Source organism: Rhinoraja longicauda, chromosome 5 (genome assembly GCF_053455715.1).
Source record: "Rhinoraja longicauda isolate Sanriku21f chromosome 5, sRhiLon1.1, whole genome shotgun sequence".
Classification (NCBI taxonomy): Eukaryota; Metazoa; Chordata; class Chondrichthyes; order Rajiformes; family Arhynchobatidae; genus Rhinoraja; species Rhinoraja longicauda.
This window is the reverse complement of record NC_135957.1, coordinates 23,575,445-23,594,236: the sequence shown is the minus strand read 5'-3', so window position 1 is coordinate 23,594,236 and position 18,792 is coordinate 23,575,445.

Sequence of the window (18,792 nt, the reverse complement as noted above, 5' to 3'; positions counted from 1 at the left end):
AATTTCTCCTTCAGGCTTCTGTATCTACTGCCCAATGACAATCACGCGAAGAGGGCATAGGCCGGATGGTGGGGATCTGGTGATCGAAGCCGCCTTGTGGCAACGCCTCATGTAGATGGTTTCAATGGTGCAGAGGGCTGTGCCTGTGATGTACCGGGCCGAGTCCAGCACTCTATAGCCCTTTGCATTCCTGTGCGTTGGAAGTACCGCACAGGCCACAATGCAACCAGTCAGGATACTTTCTACAGTACATCTAGGTAGTATTTGGTGACATGCCAAATCTCTAAGAAAGTAAAAGTGATGGCACGGCTTTGTGATTAAATCAACGTGCTGGGCCTAGGACAGGTTTTCTGAGATATGCCGAGAAAATTGAAACTACTAACTCCAACCCACCAATGAAACTGGCCTGTTTCATTGGTCTCCTGACTTCCCCTTTCTGAAGTCAACGATTAGTTCCTTAGTTTTGTCGGCATTGAGGGAGAAATTGTTATTGCGGCACCACGATTTGATCTCTTTCCTGCGCACTGACAAATCACACCCGTGTTTCAGCCAAGTCAGCAAATTTATATATGGTATTAGAACTGCATAGCCACACACTCGTGTGTAAAGAGAGTAGAGCTGAGGGCTAAGCACGCAGTCTTTATGGGCAGCGAGGAGGGTGATGTTACTGATGCATACTGATTGAGATTAGCTGATGATGTCAAAGATCCAGTTGCAAAAGGAGGCTCAAATCTGAGCTTGGTGATGAGTTTGGAGGGAATTATTGTGTTGAATATCAACCTGTAGTTGATGAACAGCACCTTGACTTGTGTGTTCCTATTATCCAAATGGTCCAGGGCAGAGTGGAGCTACAATGAGATAGCATTGCTGTTGACCTGTTGTGGCGTTAGACAAGTTGAAGCAGACCAAGGCCATTTCTGAGGCAGGAGTTTATTTGAGCAAAAAACAATCTCTTGAAGAACTTAATTGTGGTGAACGTAAGTGCTACCAGACAGTAATCAAAATGAAGTAGCTCACTTCTTATGCTCCAGCACAACAGATGTTTGAAACAGGTGGGTACCTGAGACCTTAGAAATGAGAGGTTGAGATGCCTTGAATGCTCCATATTATGGTCCATACGGGTCTTCAGCATTTGGCCATCGTTATCTAGACCCAACCTTGTGGTCTTCTGTCAGCTTACCAGGGTCAAAGACCTTTGCTCTATTTTTAATTGTTTCTAAAATCAAAAACATTTAACAACAGTTCAAATAATTTTGGTAATTTTCAGGTAATTATTAACAAAGATCAATCTAAAATGTTAGGATAAAATGAAATGTGAAAAAGAATAATCAGGCCACTGATCTTTTCATTCAGGTTGGTGGGCCCATTCCAATGAATGGAGTCATGGTGAGGCTGAGGGACCAGATAGGAAGTGTATACAGTTCCTGAGATCAGAACATCATTCCGAGTCCGCTGTTGGATTGGGATGCCCTCCGAAGTAGTTTTAATGCGGATTGCCAGGCCAGAGGTAAGAGCAGGCACAAGGAACTGCCGGTGCTGGTTTACAAGATAAAGACACAAACCGCTGGATGCTGAGTTACTCCAGCACTTTTATGTCATTCAGAGGCAAGATCAGCCTGGTCCATAATGCATCGGGACGAGCGCCTCCATTTTATCCTGCTGAAATACCACAGCATCCCCACAAGGTGGAGCTGCGTCTCCACTACTGAGCACAGTGGTGTTTATTTTGCTATGTTTTCCATTGAGGGAAAGCCAAGGGAATGGCGAGTGGAAGAGCATGATCTTCACCTGCTCTGTTCACTCATGGCGGTGCAGATATCCCAGGCTCTGACTGATCCTCACCCTTGTGATAAAGCAGCAAAGAGAGATGTGAAAGATAGAAACAAGGAACTGCAGATGCTGGTTTACAATGAAACACAAAGTGTTGGGGTAACTCAACGGGTCAGGCAGCATCTCGGGAGAACATGGATAGGTGACTTTGTGGGTCAAGGCCCTTCTTCATGATGTGAAGCCTCGAATTCTGTATTTTGTACAGCCCCGGAAGGCTGTAAATGTTCCAAGGCGGCTTGCAAGAATTTGACTGAGCTGCACAGGAATAATTTCGCCCAAAGCTTGGCCATTGTGGTGGAGGAGAGGTGCAGCTCGGTGGTGGGGGTCAGGATTAGTGCTTGGAGGGGTGAGGGGAGTGAAACACAAGGCAAGGATTTCATCTGAGCACAGGTAAGGGTGGGCTAGGCTAACATTGCTAAGCTGGATGTAGGTGGTCTTGTGCCCTGGTGCAGAGTCAGAGATGGCAGAGGGACAGGGATGAAGCTGATCCCTGGAGAGCAGGCCGTGTCTCAAGGGTCTCAAGATTCAAGAGAGAGTTAGATATAGCTCTTAGGGCTAACAGAATCAAGGGGTATGGGGAGAAAGCAGGAACTGGGTACTAATTTTGGATGATCAGCCATAATCGTATTGAATGGTGGTGCTGACTCAAAGGGCTGAATGGCCTACTCCTGCACCTATTTTCTATGTTTCTAAGTAGAAAGGAATGGATGAAGGATCCTGACCAGAAATGTCTACTATAAATTTCCCTCCACAGAAACTCCCTGACCCATGAGTTCCTCCAGCAGCTCTCATTATTTCGCTCAGGGATCAGAAAAGATGGCTTTGGATTTTGTTGTGTTTAAGTTGAGGAAAATACTGTGTAGGACTTAAAGTGCTGGAATAACTCAGCGAGTCAGGCAGTCTGGAGCGCAAGTCTTCAGCAAAATGGTCGTCGAGTCTACATCTCGCCGATGTACAGTAGGCTATATCGGGGAACACCAGTTGCAGTAGAGGAGGTTGGAGGAGGTGCGTGTGAACTACTGTGTGTCCAGGACTGGCTACCAAGGGAGTAGTGGGACAAATCTGAACAAGCGGAGCAGTAAACTATGGCTGTGGTCGGCTGAGTATTGTCAACATACATGTGGAAATTGAAGCTGTATTTTCAGATGATGTTACTGAGTGGTAGCATACGATTGAGAAACACGAGGGGGCCCAGAAGGGGGATAGGCAATGGTGCGGAGCGCAAACAGAACTGTGGAGATAATCTGGCCATTACTTGACAGATGATGATAGAACCAGGAACATGCAGTCCTCCCCACTGAAGGGGCATTGAAGGATGATACCATGGTTACCCACATCACAGGGGTAGAGAGTTTGAAAAGGACTATTAGGGAAGACGTAGATTAGGATGGTCACAGTCTTCAGAGTGTCATTAGTCACTTTGATGAGGGATGTTTTGGGATCTGCGATGAAAGCTTGATTGAAGTATTTTTCAAGTCTGTTCACAACTGCAGTGAAGGAAACACAGAAGCCATTTTGTCCTTTGGGACTGATGATCAGCTTTTAATATTGGCCTAGTCATTTTGAACTCTGACTTGAGTTGTACAGTGGGATCTTTACAGTCACCTAAGATAACAGGCGGGGGGGGGGGGGGGGGGGGGCACAGTTTACAGTGCCCTGACCAGTGCTGCTCAGGGACTCTTAGCTTGGATTATCTGCTCAAATCGTACGTCTGGAGATCCTGGTCTCTGGCTCACAGTCAACACTGGTGCTCACTCAGCCACAGGCAGTGTTTAACAGCAGGCTTAGTGCTTCCAGACTTTACTGGTAATTCCATTCTTTACACATTCCGCCGCCCCCACCTACTCCCACTCTCGCAGGGCCTCGGCAACTGTCACTGCTTCCTCCATCCAGCAGCTTGTGGTTAAAAACATTCAGCTTTTGACACTCGTTCTCCTTCTGTACTGTGGAAAACCCCTGAGCTGCAGCTGGCAATAACAACGAAACCAAACAGATGTCCCTGCAACCGCTTTATTTTTTTTCACCCTGCTCCATTACTTTCATTCAGAGACGGGGTCCAAACCTGGAGACAGCAACAAATGGGAAGAGGGTGCAAGGCTGGGATTACAGGAAGTGGGCCCTGCCAACAATGAGCATCAGAACACATTGGACCCATCTTGATGGAAGATCCCTCCTTCATTGAGTTGGCCCTGGCACAATGGGCCGAATGGTCTCCTCGAGGTGCAGGATTCCATCAGATGTGTATCTACAGATATCCCCACAGGAAGAGAAAAATAGGCCATTTAGAGTCTGTTTGACAGTCAGTGAGATCATGGTTAATTCAAGAATCAAGGAGGTTTTGTTGTCATATGTACCAAAACAGAATAATGAAATTCATACTTGCAGCAGCACAAAGGGTTTGTAAACACAGTACCCAATAGATAATATAATAAACAAACATAAAAACAGTTCAATAAATAAAAGACAATATTGTGCACAAAACAAAACAAAACCAAAGTCCATAAAGCAACCTGGATAATTTGGAATTTAGTTGGAGTTCGGTGTGATCAATTGCCTGATGGTCGTTGGGAAGAAGATATTCCTGAACCTGTCACTGAATTTGGTTCCTTCTTCAACTGACCCCCAGGCTTAATGATCTCCTGAGGAGGGAGTGCCAGATTTCCACTGCAATATGTTGAGAGATGATCTTTGAGTTAGACTGCACTTCCTCAGTAGCTGAACTGTAATGTTAAGGTTATGTCTCTTCTGAACTACAGTTCTGGACTTCTAGTCTGAAGAACCATCACCAGACCTCCAAGCCCTAACCTGTCCTCCAAGCCCATCCCTCCATTTGGAATAATACCAGGTTAATTAAACTCCAGATGTTCAATTCAGGTGCCCTGTTAAACTGGATAGAAGCAAATTACAACAAGGGTACAGACAGGATAAAGGTTAATGCCTGGTCACAGAGCAATGAAAAGAAGCGCATACTAGTTTGAAAGGTGAGGACAAGTGGCAACTGTAGGGAAAGATATGGAGAGTGTGATGGTTTAGGAATATGATTGATTAATCATATTCACCGGGAAGTGCCTGGGCTGCCGCCACAGAGACTGCCACCATGTGCCGGAGACCCAGTCAGTGCTTGGATAGAGGCTGGTGGGAAGTCGCTGCACTGTGACTGGGGCCGCAGCCAGCGATCCAAAATCTGAGCTGCTCTCCAGGGTGGAGGCTCTGGGTTGGGGTTAAGGTTAGGTGGGATGTGAAGGCGTGCTGGTAGTTATGCGGGAACAGGGAAGAGAAGAGAGAAGGTGGTGGTAAAGGGAGGGGGAGCAGATGAGGGAAGGGAGGGTTTTTAGGGATGAGGAAAGGAAGAGAGGGTGTCGAGGGAAGGGAGTGGGGGAATAGAAAAGAAGTAGGGAGGGGGTGAGGAAGGGAGCAGATGAGGGAAGGAATGGTGTTTAGGGATGAGGGAAGGGAGGGGATTTAGGGACGAGGTAAGGAAAGAGGATGAAGTAAGGGAGGGGAGTGGGGGAGTAGTTGGAAGGAAGGAAGTGGGGTTGAGAGAAGGGATAGGCTGAGGAGGGCAGGTGAGGATGGAGAAGGACATGAGGGGTGAGGGGAGGATGTGAGGGGAAGGAAAAAAGACATAAAGAGAAGGATGTGGAGCTTCAGGTGAGATGATGGACAGACCATCTTTCACCATGCCAAGTAGCTGCTGTTTGGCTGTTCACCACCCAGCCAGCCCATGATGGGCAAAACATAAACACTGGAGGAAGACTATAATTCAGGGGAACAGAATTAGGCCATTTAGCCCATCGTCTACTTTGCCATTCAACCATGGCTGATTTATTTTCTCTCTCAACCACATTCTATTGTCTTCTTTCTCCCTGTAACTTAATCAAGACCTATCAATCTCTGCCTCAAAAATACCCTATGTCTTGGCCTCCACCGCTGTCTGCAGCAATGAATTCCACAGATTCACCACCCATTCCTCCTCATCTCCATTTTGAATGTATGACCTTTTATTCTGATGCTGTGAACTCTGGTCCTAGACTCTCCTATTACTGGAAACATTATTTCCACATCCACTCTAGGGCCTAAATACCAATCAAAAAAGTAACACTTGCTAGACAATTTTCTTCATAAGAAACAAAATTCGTAAAGTGAAACACTTTGTAGTTATAGCAGAGACTGAGACACATAAGAGCAGGTTGAAAAAACGAAGGCAACGAAAGCTGTGGGAGCACGCGCGCGTGTGTTCGCTCGTGCACAACTGATCCGGCCCGCATGAAGTCACATTATGCCCATTCCGGCCCGTGATCCAAAATGAGTGACACCCCTGCCTTAAACCTATGGCCTCTGATTCCCGATTCCCTTACTCTGGGTAAAATACTTTGTGCATTTACTCTATCTATTCCTCTCATGATCTTGTACAGCTCTATAAGATCACCCCTCATCCTCCTGCGCTCCAAGGAATAAAGTCCTAACCTACTCAACCTCTCCCTACAGCTCAGGCCCTCGAGTCCTGACAATCTTCGTAAATCTTTCTGCATCCTTTCCAGCTTAACAACAGTTAAAAACAATCTCAAAACTAAACTAAGCAGTAGGGGTTGTGGAATTAAAGTCGAGAGAGGTTTGTGGGAGGAAGTTCATGATAGGGATTGTAGACGTTGGGTGTTTGATTTGAGTCGGGAACGGAGGGCTTCAGTTATATATGAAAGAAGAGTGGAGACGGGGGGTTTACAGTAGGAGACTCGAGTGTACTACCTGCCTCTGCTGGGGGTGTGTGTACTTATAGAGCCAGCCCCACCCATTCTTTTCTGAGCACCGGGACTAATACCTGTCCCAACCCATACCTGCATTCTGGTCCTGATGGCCTCAGGCAGGTAACAAGGCCCTATTTAGCATGCAGCGCCATGCATTTATTCATATAGTACTGACTTAACCGAAGTCATATCCCAGCCTGTGTGGGAGAAAACTGGAGCACCCTGAGGAGACTGAAGTGGTCACAGAGAGAACATGCAAACAACCCCAGGCAGGCAGCACCCAAGGTCAGGATGGAACCCAGGTTGTATTTGTGTTGTGAGCCAGGGCCTAGTCTGTGGTCAGTGGGTAGCACTCGTAGCTTTGGCTCAGAGTTCAGTTTCAGAGAGAACTGAACTGAACGCAGTATCGCATGTGCTGCCCTGGATGAGGAGTGGGGTTGTCAGAGATGCCATAGCTGAAATGGAAGAGCAGTGAGCTTCTGGTTCTTATTTCCTCATCAACACCTCTGAAGCCAATAATCTAGTCATTATCACATTGCTTTGTGTGGATCTTGCTGTGTGCTGATTGATTGTTATATTTCCTTCATTGCTACACATGACGCTGCTGATAGAGCCACTGTCTGTCTCACTGCGACAGAGACCCGGGGTCAATCCTAGCCTCAGGTGGAGTCTGCACATTCTTCCTGTGACTGTGTGGGTCTCCTCTGGGTGCTCTAGTTTCCTCCCACCACAGGTTTGGATGTATCTTGGGCACAAGGAGAGCTGGGGATTTAAAGGCTCCCTGCTGGGGGAGTGCTGAGAAATCTGGCATTTACCCAAACTCTCAAAACACTGGATAAGTGACCCTGCTTTTGTGAGGAGACATTACTGGTGCCTGCGGTGGGTGACATTTTCAATGGCCCCTGGTACAGGGTGGTGCAGTGAGATGGATGAATTGTAGTGGTACTTTATTTAGACTCAGTACGCTGTTGCTGTGGTGAGTGGTGTCCTTAAATAGACTCCCCAGGCTGTATTTTTGGGCTATTTAAATGGACTCTGCCCAAGGTGCAGACATTCTTTGCTACAAAATAGCCCTTGTGCTCCGAGTCTCACCACGGGCACCACCTCTCTGGCTGACACAGTGGTGTCAGTAGACGTTGACTAAATCCGCCACGTTGTCCCACATGCCTTAAGTGGACATCAGAAGCACATCCACAGCTGCACACCCTCCGACTCTGTGTGGAAGATCAAAAACAAACACCTGCTGGCCCACTTCAAGTCATTCCTTCACAAGTTCAGATGGGCTTTTGTCTTTTTTGTCTAGCATGAATTATTCTTTTGCTTTTTCTCTGCAGACAGACGTTTAATTATTTTGCCAGTCTTGGGCTGCAGTTATATATTCATGTATATACTGTACACATGCTCTAGCAGAACAGGTGTGTTTCTGAGCCAAGGCCTTTGCTGTAAGCAAAGTATTTCCCCCCCAACGGGTTGACTGAAAACCCGGAGCAGATTCTAAATATGTCTGGACGTGGAATTTCCACACCACACATCTTAGTTCTGTTTACCCAACCAGCGACCAACTCCGGGTGTAGGGGGGAAGAGAAGATCGGAGAGGTTAGAAAAAGAAGATGGGGGGAAGGTATTAAAAAATTATAAAAAAGGGAAATGAAGAAAGGTATAACGGCGTTTTTTTACGCAGTGGATGGTGGGGACCTGTAACACGTTGCCAGGGGTGGTGGTGGAGGCAGATATGTTAGTGGTGTTAAATAGACTTTAAGATAAGCACATGGAAGGACGGGGAATAGAGGATATGGATCAGCTGATCCATATGGATCAGCAGGCAGATGAGATCAGTTCAGCTAAGCATCAATTTGGGCACAAACAGTGTGGATGAAGGTTTCGTTCCTGTGCTGTACTGTTCTATGTTAGGCAATAGACGATAGGTGCAGGAGTAGGCCAATCGGCCATTCGAGCCAGCACCGCCATTCAATGTGATCATGGCTGATCATTCACAATCAGTACCCTGTTCCTGCCTTCTCCCCATACCCCCTGACTCCGCTATCTTTAAGAGCTCTATCTAGCTCTCTCTTGAAAGCATCCAGAGAATTGGCCTCCACTGCCTTCTGAGGCAGAGAATTCCACAGATTTACAACTCTCTGACTGAAAAAGTTTTTCCTCATCTCTGTTCTAAATGGCCTACCCCTTATTCTTAAACTGTGGCCCCTGGTTCTGGACTCCCCCAACATTGGGAACATGTTTCCTGCCTCTAATGTGTCCAATCCCTTAATAATCTTATATGTTTCAATAAGATCTCCTCTCATCCTGATCCCATGTTCTGGGACACAAGGGACTGCAGATGCTGGAACCGGAGCAAGAAACAAGGAACTCAGCAGGTTCGGCAGCATCTGCGGGGGGGAATTGACAGACACTTCGGGTCAGGACTTTTCTTCAGACTCTAGATGGGTATTACATACTGGCTGGCATGTGGGATAGCTTGTGAAGAGAGGTCACTGTTGCAGTGCGGGAAACTCAGCGGCTAACCTGTGCACAGCAAGATCCCGTAGGCAGCAACGTGGCGATGGCCGAGTGTTTTGGCCGTACGAATGGAGGAATTTTAAATGAGGCCCGGGGCTGCAGGGAGAACAATGGGAATAATTTTCTGTGATTGGGCCTCAAGTTTAACATTTCACCGAAAACACAGATCGTCAGCCCCTCAGCACTGCACTGGGAGCTGTTGTGTGGGACTTGAATCAAAGTCCTCCCTGATACAAACAGTGTCATTCCAGCTAAGCAGGGATCACTCTGAAGCTAATAGTTTTAAGCCTTGTGACTAATAATAAAGGCTGCATTGTGTGCCAAGGTTTGTCAACATGGGATGTCTGTCAGAATGAGGCAACCATGGAAGAGGCAGCATTGTGCAGAGGAAGGTTTCATTTTGACATGTTCTGGCCTCTCCGTTACCTCTGAGTACGGTTTCAGTTCCTACATCCCTGGTGCGGGAAGAAGTCTTCACTTTTGGGCAATAAGACGGCAGAGAGCGCGACCGCTTTTGCATCATGTACTGCATTTTAGAGCTTCCCCCGCTCGCAGCTACTGTGTGCCTGGGACCAGTGCAGGAGCCAGCCAGGAAATTAGCGTGATTGAGGGATGAAGCTCAGCCTTGGAGTGGGTGTGGGGGGATTTTGAAACTCTCAAGACTGAGTCATCGGTTCAAGAGTAAACTCCACTTGGTGAAACAGAGCTTGAAGTGAGCAAGTTGTAACTGAGTGGCCTCGGTCTGTCATTGGTTTACATTGTTGGACGGGAGCCAGATTCTGGCACAAGGCAGACACTAAGCGAGCCTTTGAAGAAAGCATGTGAATGCAGAGCTGGGGTTTTGTTTTGAGTGTGGTATTTCAGCCCTTGACTAAGATCGCACACAGGTTTTTTTTTTAGAAACTTCCCCTGATTAAAAGCATGTGAGTTCAGAAAGAAAAGTCAGCCTCAAACAAGCCTTCTGGTAACCGTAAATGGAAAAAGTGAATTCATAGCAAATTCCTGATGTAAGCAGTTTCGTATTAATATACTGTTCCTGTCCTTAAAGGCAACTTGACCATGGGTTCATAGGAAAACTTCTGTCACAAACAAGTAATTAATCCAGCAATCTGTGCTGACCAGATTCAGTGTCATCACTTTGTAAACACTTTATGAACGTTTTTGTCAGATGTTGTAACACAAAGGGCTTGGCCCTTTAAAAGGACCAAGGTAGCTGGCAGGGTATTTAGTCTTATGTGGACGTTCTGAGCAACAAGGATCTTGGCTCCTTTAATCCTGAAGGAGGAGATTTGGAATTGAGGGTTGAGACCCTGAGGGTTGAAACGTCACCCATTCCTTCTCTCCAGAGATGCTGCCTGTCCTGCTGAGCTACTCCAGGTTTTTGTGTCTATCTTCAGTTTAAACCAGCATCTGCTGTTCCTTCTTACACATTGAGGGTTGAGGATGTGCAGGGTGCGGTGGGGTTGAGGGGGGAAGATGACTGGTTGGATACAAAATGCGAATTCTAAAAGAGCAGGAGAATGGAATTCTAAAAGAGCAGAATCTCAAAACCAGCATTGAATGAAGACTGGAGATAAAAGGAACTGCAGATGCCAGTTTACCAAAAAAAAGACACACGGTGCTGGAAGATCACAGCAGGCGTTTTGGGTTGGGACCCTTCTTCAAATCTCTTTTTACTATGTGTTATAGTTTAGCTCCAGGATAAATTACAGGAAGGTTCTGTGGATTAGTCTTTAACCCCGTGAGATAGCAGCAGAGAGTTAACAGGTTGGGAAACCCCGCAGGGAAGGGTGGAGGAGGTGAAGTCACCAAATGTGTAGCATTGGTAGGAATGCACCTACTTTCACAACATCCAACCTAGCCCAATGCATTTCACAGATTTTAGATGTTTTATTACAGTATGATTTAGGGAGCATAGAATTTAATCTTAGCACAACAAGCGGTGTATTAATGGGCAGATACCCTGCTTCAATAGTTTTAGCTGATGGGTAATTATTATTTGTAACAACAGGAAGAGTTGTTTGCTTTTATTCAAAGGGGGGTTGTGTGGTCAGGTACATTCATGTTTGAAAGCAGCTGGGGCCTTGATTTAACACCTCATCCAAAGGCAGTGACTGCACCAGAAGTGTCCGTGAATGGCCACTCAAGGGCTTGGCATGGGACGGGAATTTGTAACCAACAGGCTTTATTAGAGGTGTGGCATTGAGCCCTCTGTAGGTACTATCGCATCAAATGGAGCAACAGACACAAAAGAAATTGCAGATGCTGGAATCTTGACCAAAATACATACTGTTGGAGGAGATCAATGGATCAGGCAACAACTATGGAGGGAAATGGACAATTGATGTTTCAAGTCAGGACACTTGTTCCAACGGGAACGGGTTTCGCAAGCTGTTTCTTTGCATACAATCGCTTCAATTGCTTTCAGCTTTTCCACACAAGGCGAGAGGATGTCTTCTGATTCGATTCGGATCGTCAAGATTTTCTTCTGAGGACGGGAGACTTCTTCTGATGGGCCAGCTCTCTGTAGCAAGCTTTGTCAAATTGCTTCAGGTACTGTCGGACAGTTGGAATGCCTGGATTGATCAAGGCTATTTTGTAAGTGGCAAGAAGCAAGGAGCCATGGCTCATCCAAGCGATTTAATCTGAGGAATGAAGTCATCAAAACTGCCAGGCGGATACAGCAAAGTTTATTTGAGGAGACAATGAAGTGGTTGTTCTATTGGAGTTAACACAAGGTTTGGTTGAATTTGAGTTGGAGAATTTTGTTTATGACTGAGTATAATAGCAGGGATGCACAGCTGTGAGAGGGAGGACTACACTGATCCACCAGTCTGATAGCACAGTTGAAGGAGTTAAGATCTGACCACAGGTTGCATTCTCTTGAGTTCAGAAAATTAAAGTGATTAGATTGTGTAAAATGTCAGAGTCCAGAACTGAAGGACTTGGCTTTCAAATTAGAGTCAGGCGAGTAGGAGGAATTGGGGGGGGGGGTGAAAGCAGGAACCACTTGATCACAGAAGACTTGCTCTCCACCCTTCTAGTCGACTGAAACTGACCAACCTTTGAATCACATCAACTCGAGTTTATGCACAAGTACAGTGTGGAATAGGGTCAAGATTTTCATTCGACAAAATCCTTGTGAAACAAACAGCGGCTGGGGAACTCAGTCGGGCGAGCAGCTCCTGTGGAGGCAGCGATGTGATCCCTATATCAGGTTTGAGACACTGCATCAAGTTCAAGTTTATTGTCATATGCACAAGTACGGCGAGGTACAAGTTCAATGAAAATCTTGCTTACAGCAGCATCACAGGCACAACAAATTCTACGTAAATGATACACAAAAGTTTTTTAAAGTCCAAAAACAAAAACAATATATTAGTGCAAAGTACTGCCAGCAAGAGAAAAAAAACCATCCATGGCAGAGGTAGACCATAGTGTTCCACGTTTGAAGTAGGATTTAATTTAATTGAGGAGGGATTGCAGATTGCAGATTTACCTTGGATAGATGGACCTACAGTAAAGGTTGGCCCGGATCTACTAAATGGATAAGGGCTTTTTATCAAAGGGCTGAACAGCCTATTCCTTTTCTGATGTTTCTCCCTTAGTTCGACTACTACAGTGAGCTGAAGAGCTCTGGATTGAAGCCAGCTCCTGAAACTGGAAGGAATGTGGTCTGACTGTAGGCAGTGCAGAATTCAATGAGCCCATTGTGCTGACACAGACGAGCTCAATGGGCTGACGATGATTAGCCCCGGTGCTTCCTGCAACCATTTGAACTCGCAGCTCTTACTCTTCTTGTCACGGGCAGGATGAATCATCTGCTGGCAAGAAACGAGAACAGAAAAAAAGAAGGAAGACACGCCTTTCATGTCCTGTGACATGTTTTAAAATGCAATGCAGGCAAAAGCAGAAAGAAAACACAAATCAGAGCCATAATGTGCAATCTGAGTCAGAAAAGGTCAACTTAAAGTAGCACGGTGGAATCTTGTACCATCTGAAGGTGGACAGTCCTAGGTTAATTTACACATGTCGGGCCTGTTTGCTAGCTGGCAGCTGCTGCCTTTTCTCTCACTCATGCAGCTTGGCTTAGAAACTGGCTTGGGTGATGCTATTTTGTCAGCACTTCTGCAATATATTTTGATTCCACCCATAGTAAATCATGCAAGCAATTACTAATAGGTGAAAGTGCTCCAATTATCATTGGACCAGTCACTTAAGCACCATTCCTCTTTGGAGGCCTGATGTACTCAAGTCAAGTTTATTTGTCACATACACATACACCATGTGCAGTGAAATGAAAGTGGCAATGCCTGCGGATTGTGCAAAAACCCCACCAAAATTTACAATTACAGCATATAAATTAAAATTAATACAGAAAATAAAATTTAGTCCCTGGAATTATAATAGTTAACAATCCTGATGGCCTGTGGGAAGAAACTCCGTCTCATCCTCTCCGTTTTCACAGCATGAAAATGTCAGGACAGGCACCCAAATATGACGTTGCCCAACTCTCAATGTCATAAACTACAACCAAAGTTCCACACTAAACCACCTGCGGCCAATCTAAATACAACCAGAAGCACATTGTGGTACGTTCTATTCATCTTATCGCTATTTATAGGACTTGCTGACGTCGGTAGACTTGAGATGACAGCTTCAGATCTCAATACAGGGTGCTCTTGCTCAAAGTCTATGGGGAGGGCTACAGCCGACCTCTCCCGAGCATTCACCCCGAGAGATGCTCACTTAGTGGGTAAAGTTCAGTACTGGAGGTGTGCGTGTGGCCAGTCAGGGACCTCTGGGCAGAAGGCACTGACCTACCCATCCAGGGAACCTCCTCCCACTGTTAGAGACACCAAGTGCCACCTGGGCCTCTCCGATAAACGATGCACTGACAGACTCAGGTTATCTAAAGCCTCGTCACCATGATGTGGGTCGACCTGCAGCAAGTCCACGCCCTGGTGCCTGGACTACTCCCCTTATCGACATCAAGGTCACGTCGATTTCCTCACCATGGGATCTTTCCAAGCAGCCGCAGTCCCTCTCAATCCGCTGCTCGCCACTTTGTCAGAGGTCACACGGGCACTGTGAGGAGAGAGAGCGAGAGTTTCAGTGAAGACCGGTGGGCATCTTGCTAGCATTGCTCGCTCCCCCACTGCAGGCAGCTATCGATTGTAAGAGCCACAGTCCTCCGTCAACAGGAAAGATCTTCACTCCCACAGTGTTCAGGTCATTGTGGTTCTCAAGAAGATTGTCATGTCTCCAGGAAGCCCACGTGACTCCTTTACCCTAGACGGTTCTGCACGTCTGGACATTTTCACTGGCTGGAACTGCCTGGACAGATGGATATGGAGGGAGAGGGACCACCCCACTTCTCACCAGAGTACAATCTCCAAGCACAGTAGCTGAACACAGGTTCGGGAATCTTAATGGAAATAGTTCTCTCAAGGAGATTTTATTGCCGGCATCATTCCAGGGATGTCCTGTAGCACACTCCGGACAAGATGCGGAGACTTCACTGTTACATTCTCCAGACTTTCCAATCGTGGTCAGCAGCAGAGGTGGGAGGAAGGAGCCCTGACCTTTGGGGTCAAGAGGCAGGGACTGGAAAACAGGAGTTAAAGTGCAATGGTGAAGCTAACGGGAATAATTTCACTGGATGCCAGGGTTTGGAAGGGAATTTCAGAGAGAGATGACTCTTACACAATGCCTAGTGTAAACTAAGTGACCCTCCACACACTAGTCAATGGAGAGAGTGCAGTTGCTGTATAGATCACCTCACATCCACCTGCATTAAATAAAACACATCAGTGAATGATTCCCAGATGCCATGACGTCAATGGGTTTATGGAGATTCTGTGTGTTTCCTGAGAAGTGGCACCTTGCTTAAACCGCCATCATCTGAGCACAAAGTACACCACTGAAATCAGTTCCGCTCTGTAGTTACACTCATTGGTTGGACCTTGAACTCTAGACTACAGCACAGCATTGATGGTGACTGGTCAACATATTGCCACAGAGCGGTGAGTCAGACACACAACAGGCAGTTAGGCACTCGGTGGGGAGATGCGTTGAGAGACTAACATTTTATGCCAATGAAGTAAGTGCACAATCATTTGACAAAATGAGACTCCCATCTGAGGCTGGTGTTAAATCATTGTAGCATTGACCATTTTATGCTAAATGTTGGGGCACAACCGGTGAAGAGGCAGAGGTAGAAGCACCCAGTTTCACTAAGCTCACGACACAGGATTGAGGAAGGTAGCATCACACTTTACTGCACTACTTTGCTTTTCAGTAAGGCTCTCCCATCAAATCCCATCCCCTTTGGTAATCCATACCTAGGGAGTTCGTCAGGGAGGAGAATCTTGGAGCAAAACGTTCATCTCACTGTGAAAATCCCCTCATGTTTCTCTGCCTCTCATAGGACTCGCTCCCTCAGGAAAGGCCATGGTGATAAGGACTTGGAAAACCTGAGCCTGCCTTTTACCCAGTGTAGGATAATCAAAAACCTGAGGACATGGGATTTAGGTGAGAGGGGAAAGAATTAATGGGAACCTGAGGGGACAACCTTTTCCTCACAGACCATGGTGGGTATATGAAACAAGCTGCTGGACGAGGTCATTGAGACAGGCACTATAACAATATTTAAAAGACATTTGGACAGGTACATGGATAGGAAAGATTTAGAAGGATATGGGTCAAACATGAGCAGGTGGGACTAACGTAGATGTGGCATCTTGGTCGGCATGAGTAAGTTGGGCCGAAGGGCCTGTTTCCATTCTCTATGGCTATGAGAATTATAAGAACAAGCAGGGTAGTCAGTGCTGGAAGAATGTGGCAGAAATGACGTGAATATCAATATTTCACAATTTGTGCCACAGCAATGAGGCTCAATTTTTAAAGAGGAAAACAATATGTTGCCAAGACCTGCATTCAGAGTGAGCATCATCACATGTCATGCACGATGAGGCAATCTTTATAGGTGAGTCATGACAGGTTATGCCAGCAGTTGCTACATCAGGGTTATTTATCTCTGTACAATTAAATATGGTATTTTTCCTGAGGCAAGAAGTCTGAAAATACATACCTCTATATTCAAGACAGTTTCTTCCCAGCTGTTATCAGGCAACTGAACCATCCTATCACCAACTAGAGAGCGGTCCTGAGCTACCATCTACCTCATTGGAGAGCCTCAGACTCTTTAATCGGACTTTACTGGACTTTATCTTGCATTAAACATTATTCCCTTTATCCTGTATCTGTACACTCTGGACAGCTTGATTGTAAACATTTATAGTCTTCCCGTTGACTGGAGAGCATGGAACAAAGAGCTTTTCACTGTACCTTGGTATACGTGACAATAAACTAAACTAATAACCTGAGAATTGTTTCTAACCAAATCAATGATGCATTAGTGAGGCTGGGACTATCACAATGTTTAAGGAACAATTAGATTGATACATGGATAGGACAGGTTTGGAGGGATATGGGCCAAACGCAGGCAGGTGGGACTAGTGTAGATGGGACATGTTGGTTGGTGTGGACATGTTGGGCTGAAGGGCATGTTTCCATGCTGTATGACTCTATGATTCTCTATAATTCTATAATGGAAAATCATTACCTTTTTTGTAAAGTTATACACCACGCTATCTTTCTTGTTTCACAACCTTGTAGGTAACTTTAGCATGCACAATGCCTGGTTATACCTTGAGTTCGGCTTCAGAAAGTCTGCTCTGTTTCACTTTGAACTAACACAGATGTCCTTGATAATCCAGGAGATCCTGCTCTAGAAGGAGCAGCTTCAGACTGAAGGAGTAACCTGTGGGCACAGCTGCGATGTGCCAGCTGATAGGCTGTGCTGGGATGTGAAATGGTGACATGGTGAGGAGACATGAGTCTCCTGAAGGTACAGACCAGGCCACCTTTGGGGCACTGGTTGGACAACGATACAGGATGTGCTGGCTCCAAGACTTTGGACCCGACTACCCCCGAATCCCAAGTGTCTGCTGCCTGCAGCCATCACCCTCTTCAGAGTCAGCTCCCTCTGCGGTCCAGTTGTCTGAATGGGAATGCTGTAGAGAGATTGGCATCTCTCCGCCCCTGCAAGACCGTGCATGGGCACACTGGGTCTGTCCATGGGATACAGGCAGAGGGAACTCTCTCTCAGACAATTCATCAGGGTACAGTGGATGGATCTCACATAGGCACAGTCTTCAGAGATATACTGAATCAAGCCAAGAGTGTTGAATTGTCAAATGCCCCAGGAACAGAGAACATAGGAACACAGAATGAAATTCTTATTAGCTGCAGGTTTGCAGGCATATTAACACAACAAATAAATATACAACCATGCAATAAATTATCAGTTATACTAGGTAACCAGACCATGTATTACAAGCTGAAGTACTTAGCACAAGGTTATACAAAGTCCATAGTAGTTTATTGCTGAGGTGGGGCTGTGGATAGTATTGTGCAGTGTGGTTCAACGCCTGATGGTTAATGGGAAGAAGCTGGAGGTCATGGTTCTCAGGCTCCAGGCCCTTTTTTCAGATGATAGCAGCTAGATGAGAGCATGGCTAGAATGGCGTGGGTCTTTGAAGATATTATCTACCATCTTGAGGCAGCACTTCCTGTAGATCCTTTCGATGGTGGGGAGGTCAATACCTGTGATGGGCCAGGCAATGTCTATTCTTGGACACTGTGGATGGGAACTCAGACTGCATGGTGGAGACTCACCCAGGGAACAATGCATGGTGTGTGGTGTGGCAGCTCCCTGATTCGATTCTTATCATCAGCATTACATTAGAGTCGACTGCAATCGCCTTGCAGCTGACAGAGTGAGGAATACTCCCAACTGTCACCTGTCATCTCTGACAACATTTTTCTGGCTTCCTGCTGGACAAAGGAATTGAAATTATTAATAGCCATGTATGTAGATGTTACATCTGTGGTGTGGTAGAATGGTGTATGCTGTCTCAACTAGTTAGTTCGTTTGTTCAGTTTATTGTCACATGTACCGAGGTACAGTGAAAAGCTTTTGTTGCGTGCTAACCAGTTAGCGGAAGACTACATGATTATAATTGAGCCATCCACAGTACAAGATACAGGATAAAGGGAATAAAATTTAATGCAAGATAAAGTCCATTTAAAGATAGTCCAAGGGTCTCCAATCAGGTAGACAGAGGTAGATTGTGGCTCAGGACCGCTCTCTGGTTATTGATAGAATGGTTCAGTTGCCTGATAACAGCTGATAACAACTAGGCTTGACACACATGCAGGGATATTAGAAATACAACAGAAAGTGCTGGAAACACTTAATGGGTCAGGCAGCCACTGTGGAGAGAGAAATAGTTAGTGTTTCAGATGGCTGACTTTTTATCTTAATTCACTGGTTCCTAGCTGGGTCAATGACTGAGACATTGACTGTTTTTCTCTCCACAAATGACCTGACCTGCTGAGTGTTCCCTGCTTTATTTCAGATTGGCGGCATCTGCCGTATATGATGTGTCCAGATGCAGGACGAGGTGGGAGTTTCAGATGAGGATGGGAAGCAGCCACCTCCATCGTGCTGATACCAGAGGAGACAGATGCTCAGGGAAGGAGTCTGACAGGTTAGGGGCTTGCCTGCAAGAAGCATATCTGCCAGTAATGGAATATGGGAATGATTTACATTGGAGGACCACTGTGATCTCGA